The 6893-nt window shown below is 36.4% G+C and overlaps 1 pseudogene across 1 annotated transcript; it reads right to left on the reverse strand.

Annotated features, from left to right (window-relative positions):
• Nucleotides 562-1264, reverse strand: LOC102170755 (annotated as a pseudogene). The gene has a single exon (XR_001297399.2). The product of XR_001297399.2 is annotated as a guanine nucleotide-binding protein G(I)/G(S)/G(O) subunit gamma-10 pseudogene (transcript).

The raw sequence follows: 6893 nt of genomic DNA on the forward strand, positions 1-6893 counted from the left end.
ACTCTCACTGGCACTTCCTAGGAAGCAAACTTTTCTCTATTTTCTCTCTTGACATTTCCATCCTTTTTATTTTTTATTTATTTTTTTTAGTAGAAATTAAGCAGAAATTTTATTTCCAAAGTTCTTCAAAGATTAAAACAAACACAAATAAAATATTCTTTTAAGTGTCCCAAATTAAATCAAAGGCACATCATCAAAATAATACAGCTGTGACATTAAAAATTCATTTAGGTTGTCATATTTTCACATTACTTTAAAAAAATCATTTGCAATGCTCTGTAGATCACATTTTAAAATGAAATAATTTAGTATATTTTTTTAAGTAAAACCACCCCTATAAAGTAGAGGAACTTAAGACGAAGATCAAACCTGCTTCATATACTGGATGGGGCAGTCTCATACAGAAAACAACATTCATCTTTGCAAACAAGGTTGCTAAGAAACAGATCCCATGCTTAGTGTTGAAAATGAAACAATCTCCTCATTTAGAAAAATCAAGACATCATTTGATTAACAAAGCCCATTCTTCCCCCAATTTTATACTTGCCTGTCTTCATTTAGAAATTATAAATTCATGAGAAAAGAGCAAATTTTGTTATGGTATAAAGATCTTAGTTGGGAACAGCAAACAACAAATATTCAATTTTTTAACAAAGAATACTGTTTTCCTTCCCAAAATGTAAACATCTAGTAAATAAAACATACATAACATTCCAGGCATAGAAACGATAGTAATTCACTTAATGAAAGAAGTGTATCTTGGTATATTTGGCGGTAAGGTTTTTGTTTAAGTATAAAGCACTTCAGCAAAGAATCAGGCCATTATTATTTAAAATCTACACCTTCACCCAGTTTCCTTATTTGAGTAGAAACATCAGTTTCTGTAGAATGTTGGCTAAAGGACCAGGTCACAGGAAAGGTCCTGTGAAACATCTAGAAGTCCTGTGGTTAGAGAAGTGTTTTCTTGAAATTTGGAGGCAGTCATTCATCAGTTTGTGCTTGAAAGCATTCTTCAGCAAACTTCTTCTCTACAGTCTTCAGAGTAAAGCACAGGATCTGGGCTCCCGAAAGGGATTGCTTCCAGCTGGAACACCCACCAGCAGGGCATCCTTGCAGGCATTCTGCATGCAATATTGTTGAAGCTCTGCAGCCGCCTGAGAGACCATGATCCTCTCCACGCCGGCCTCCAGCTTGAGCTGCTCCACCAGGCGCTGCAAGGCGCTCACGCTGGCCCCGGAAGACATGGCGGCGTCCTGGGCTCCGAGAGCACGCTCCATCCTTTTTAAAGGACTAGACTTGCGAGCAAGTAAGGAGCTCGTATCTGGGCTTCAGATGGCTTCTGTGCAAGTCCTGTGCCACTGGCATCAGTGCCTCTTTTTAAAATGTGAGAGCCTGTCTGCCTTTTGCCTTTTCTAAACCGGGAAAAAGAAGACTTTTATTTTAATATCTTGTTACATATCATTTTATAAAAATATAGAATATTGTTCTGTGTTTTAAACTTACAGTGAATGGTTTCATAGTGTATGTAACACTCTGAAGTTTGATTTCTCAATCAAAATTATGCTTTGAAGAGCTATCCACATTGATACATAAAGACCTAGTCCATTCATTTTAATAGTTGTCTAGTATTCCGCAGTTTACTTTTCTGTCCTTCTAGTCATGAACATCTGAGTTGTTTTCAGCCTTTTATTGTTGCAACTGCAATAACATCCTTCCACATGTTCCCTTGGGCATATGTAAAATAATATATCCAGGATATACACCTACAAGTGAATTTGTTGAGTATGCACACTTTCAATTTTAAGAAATATTGCAAAATTGCTTTCCAAATTACACTCCCACAGACAAAATACTAGAATTCCCTTTTCTCTAAATAATCGCTTCCTTGCCAATGCTGGTTATGGTCACAATTCTGAATTTTTACCAATTTTCCTCTTTAGAGAGAATTGACTACTAATGTTCTTTGATGATTTTCTTGTAATATTTTGTCTTTTTTCCTTTTTATATGTAATATAGATTATTCTGGATGATACTCTTTTATCTGTCACATGTGTTAAAATACAGTACCTTTGTTCCTTCTACCTTCTCACTTATATTTTAATTTTACTGTGACTTTCTAAAACTTGAATAGTCAAACTTGATACTTTTTTTGTTTCAACTTAGGTCTTTGCTGTCATTTGAGAAATTATTCCCTATTCTGAGGTCATAAAACATTCTCTGATATTTTCTTCTAATTTTGTAATGTTTTTTCAGATTATAGTTATTAATCAATTGGGAGATTATGTTCACATATAATGTGAGGTAGTGATCTAGTTTTACTTTTTTTTTTAACATGAAACAAGTTTTTCCAATGCAATGGTTATTTATTAATGTTATCCCATCTCTCTATCTGATTTTTTTCTCCTCCATTATATACATGGGGCCCATACATGCTTGTTTCACTCCTTGGCTCTCAATTCTGTTCTGATGCTCTCTTTGTCATACCTTACCTTAGTTACTGTAGATTTATAGCTAATTTGGATGTTAGGTAGCTTAAGTGTGTATCCTTTGTTTTTATTTGAGAACAGTTTTAGCTATTGACTATTCTTGATTATTTTTTATCTCATGAAAAATAGAACTTTCAAAGTTTCATGAAAAATCCAATTCACATTTTGTTGACACAGAAATGAATTTATAGATGACATGTTTTCTACAATGTACTGCTTTTAGTCACGTTTTGAAATGTAGTACTATTTTTTATTCAATATTAACTTTTAGTTTTTATATTTGTCCTCCTTCACACTTAAGTTTTTCAGAAATATATTTCTCCTTTAAAAGTAGGACAGCTGTTGTTGCTTTCAACTGTCTTTTTATTGTTGTTTTCTAATTTAATTATTTATATGTGATAAGATAATATGGACCATATGAATAGATTCTCTGGAATTTGTTGAGACTCTTCTCATGACCTAGCATGTTATCAATTTTTATAAACATTCAATAGGATCTTTAAAAGAATGCATTCTTGGTCTGTTGGGAACAAAATTCCATATTTACTCTTAAAGAGATTTTAAGTTATGCCTTGCAACTCTTCTACATTTTTACTTTCTTTTGTTTTCTTGATCTATCAGTTTCTGAGAGAAATATATTAGATCTCCCACTACGATTTTGGATTAGTCTTTCTCTTTGTAATTCTCTTAAAGTTTGTTTTATATATTTTGAGACTAGGTTGTTAGGAATAGTAAGCTTATGATTTATACATCTTCTTAGTTGATTGTTAAATTTCCCCTTTACTTTCAAAGATCCACAGTTCCCAAAAAATATTCGTTGGTTTTTGAGGTACATAAATCACAAAATACTCCAAACTGCACGTGTCAGTACCATTGATCTACTTCTCACTTGGGTCATTCTGTGTAGCATGCTCCAAGTGGAGTAGAAATAAAAATGTATTTATGTATCCCATAAAAATGTATACTATATAAAGAAGATCAATGATTCTCCTGAAAATGTGCCAAGGAATACAGCTAACTTTAAATAAAATATTTTCTTCTATTATCCCCAGTCCATGCTGGTCTCACCAGCCTCCTCACTGTCCTCCAAATGGCTAATGCTTCTTGAAATGTTTGCCCTCCTCCTGTACTCCAAGGCAAATAGTCCCCATCTGTCAGGACCTCGTGCAGGTCCCATTTAGTGTCTCTTTGGGCTTTCCCCATGGCTCAGTAGTAAAGATTCCACCTGCAATGCAGGAAATATGGGAGACACAGGCTCGATCCCTGGTGAGGAAAATCCCTGGAGTAGGGTGTGATAACTCACTCCAGTATTCTTGCTTGGAGAATCCCATGGGCAGAGGAACCTGGTGGGCTAGAGTCCATTGGGTCACAAAGAGTCAGACACAACTAAAGCACGCATGCATATTTTGTATGGGTGAAAGCTCTGAAACCACACTTCAGTACTCAGTTCCTATGTGATTACAGAGAGATTAAGAAATATGTCTACCTCTTCTCTGTGTCTTTGTTTTTACATAGATTAAATGAGGATAATGCCCGTCTCAGAGATTTGTTTCAATGATTAATTTTTTTAAAGTGTAATATTCCTTGAACTTAGTTATTTCTTCCTTTTCATTTCTTCAGTGTTTTACCTGAAGAACCCAGTGCCCTGTGCTTCTTTACTTGCTTGTGTTTGAACATGGTTCATTAAACATTTGTCTTTAACTTTGAAAAAAAAAGCCCTCTGATCTCAAATTAGTTAGAACCACAAAGCTTAGTACACTATCAGCCTCTATCTTTACATCCAAGTGAATTTTACTTCTCTCTGAGGAATTCATTCTCGACTGAGAAAAATCTCATGAAGGCAGGGAATATTTCCTGTGTCTCTTTATACCCCTATAGAGCTTGAAGAACATTGAGTCCATAGTTGGAGAGACTTAGAAAATAGTTGCTTGTGGACAGAAGGAATAAAATGAAATTTACCTAATTCTTCTCTTGATCAACTTTTGGTGGAGATCATAGCTGGAGGAGTAAAGCATGAAACTAGAGAAAATAAAAGGGTCTGGATAATTAGACCTTTTTCCATAGTTGGGCTCCTATACCCAAGTCTCACTAACAAGGAAAGAAATAAAAGGAGATCAAATACATGCCCATAGCTTCTAATACTAAATGTTCTAGGAAAAAGCCAGATTTTTTATTCACTAAGTTTGACTTTGCAGGTGAGAAATTGAATGATTTATTTCAAAAATCAAACCAATTGTGTACTAAAGTTTGCTATTTTTGGAAAATATTGTAACAGGCACAGCTTTCCTGATTACAAAGAGAAGGCAGTGCAGACATGTGGAGCTGTGAGCCTCTCTGTATCACCTCTCTACCCATAGAGATGAGCAAAGATCCTGAAATGAGGGAAGCTCCAAGGGGATGTTGCAAATGGATGACTGGATGAATGCATAAATTAATGATGCACAAGCAATAAAACCCAGAGACCAGTGCTTACCCCATGAGCGCTCTGCTGTCTCCTCAGTGCTGCCTAATGCAAGAATGCACACTTGTAGGCAGTGGTTTTGCCCCAGAAGAGTCCAGTAGAGAAAGTAGCTGATCTGAACTATACTTAACCTCTGTCAACAGAGCAACCTGTTGCATGCAAGCTTCACAGCTGGAGTCCCTTGGGAGGCTGTGTTAGGCCATGATTTGCCCAGGGTAAAAATGTGAACAGTAATTACGTCCCCAGTATTCTGTCCCCTTCTCATTCTATGATTTTGTGCCTTTCCTCCACTTCCCACATCTGGCTTCTACAGAGCTAAACCCTACACCCATGTGAAAATTAGAACTCTGTGCTTCCCCCTCTAAAAGAAAGGAGTGGAGATAATGTTAGTGTCTTAAAAGCAGTGAAATAGCATAGGAGGTAGAGAAAGGGGTAGGAGAGAAAAGGGAAGAACAAAGGAGAGTAACATCTATCTTCAACAACATAGGAAACTTTGTGCTGGGCACTTTTTATACATTGCCTTCACCCCTCACCCCAGTAATACTATGGGGTCAATGTTATTATACCCAGAAAGGTTAAATAACTTGAAGAAGCTTATATAACTAGGAACATAAAACAGACCTCTAATTCAGGTGTGTCTCATTCTAAAGTCAGTGTCTGTCCATGGCATAATGGCCACATAAATAATTTGATTAATTTTCCACACAGTGCTGAAGAGTTATATATATTACTGGCTTAAAATACAGAGTGACCATAAAATCTAGTGATACAGATAAATTACTTTTTTTGCAGATGGAACCCACTTGGCTACTTCTTCCAGGGCACAATAGAGAAACAGGTTTATTCAGTGCAAATTAGAGACACAAATAAGGCAGTGTATCATATATATGAATGTACACAAATGGACATGCTGCATTAATAAACTGTTTCTTGCAGTTGTGCACTATGCATTCAGATCTGGCTCCTTAACAAGGGACAACATAGTGAGCACATCGTGTAATGTCACTGAACACATTCTGTCTTTTTGTAATAATTATCCATTCATCTTGTGTGCTTACCTATGTTTCCAGTTTTTTGCCCATCCTATATAATCCAGGATTCAAAGAGTAATACTACTTTGAACTCAAAGGAATAACTACATACTGATTTTCAGTGTGAGGGAGAAGTAGGATAGATTTTTTTAAAATAGTAATGACGACTAGAATCACAGTATGTAAGTGATTCTCTCTTCTTTCCCTAACTAACATAGGATTGATTCTAGGCTCATTTTTCACCTTATGCTACTCCAGTGGTCTGACTATATTGCCAATCATGCTGAGTTCAAAACTTATCTTCAAGAAAAGGACCTTAGAAATCAATGATTCTGTTACCCGAAGTCCTAAAATTCAACCCCATCGGAATACAGTCATCCCTATATTCTTGTTGGCCTTCCCAGGTGGCCTAGTGGAAAAGAACCCACTTGCCAATGAAGGAGACATATGAGACTTGGGTTTGATCCCTGGGTCGGGGAGATTCCCTCAAGTAGGGCATGGTAGCCCAGTCCAGCATTCTTGCCTGGAGAATCCCATGGACACAGGAGCCTGAAGGGCTACAGTCCATAGGGCCTCAAAGAGTCAGACACAACTGAAGTGATTTCACGTGCATACACACATATTCTTGTTATTGACGAGTCCGGGATTACCTAAGGTGCTGTACTTGGGTCACCTCCCTCCCTTCACCATCACTCCTCCAGTTCAGCACCCTATAAAATAAAAGATGGCAGAGACTGATGAAAATAGGAATGAAGGAGTTAATTAAGCTATGGTCCTTAGCACAAGTCTGTAACATCGATCTTATTGAATCTCAATAAATGCTTACAACTCATCACTACTACAAGTCTAATTAGACATTTATTGCTTATGTAATTCTAAATTAATGGCATAGCAACAAGATTTATATCTCACATA

Source organism: Capra hircus, chromosome 28, assembly GCF_001704415.2.
Source record: "Capra hircus breed San Clemente chromosome 28, ASM170441v1, whole genome shotgun sequence".
In the NCBI taxonomy this organism is placed as follows: domain Eukaryota; kingdom Metazoa; phylum Chordata; class Mammalia; order Artiodactyla; family Bovidae; genus Capra; species Capra hircus.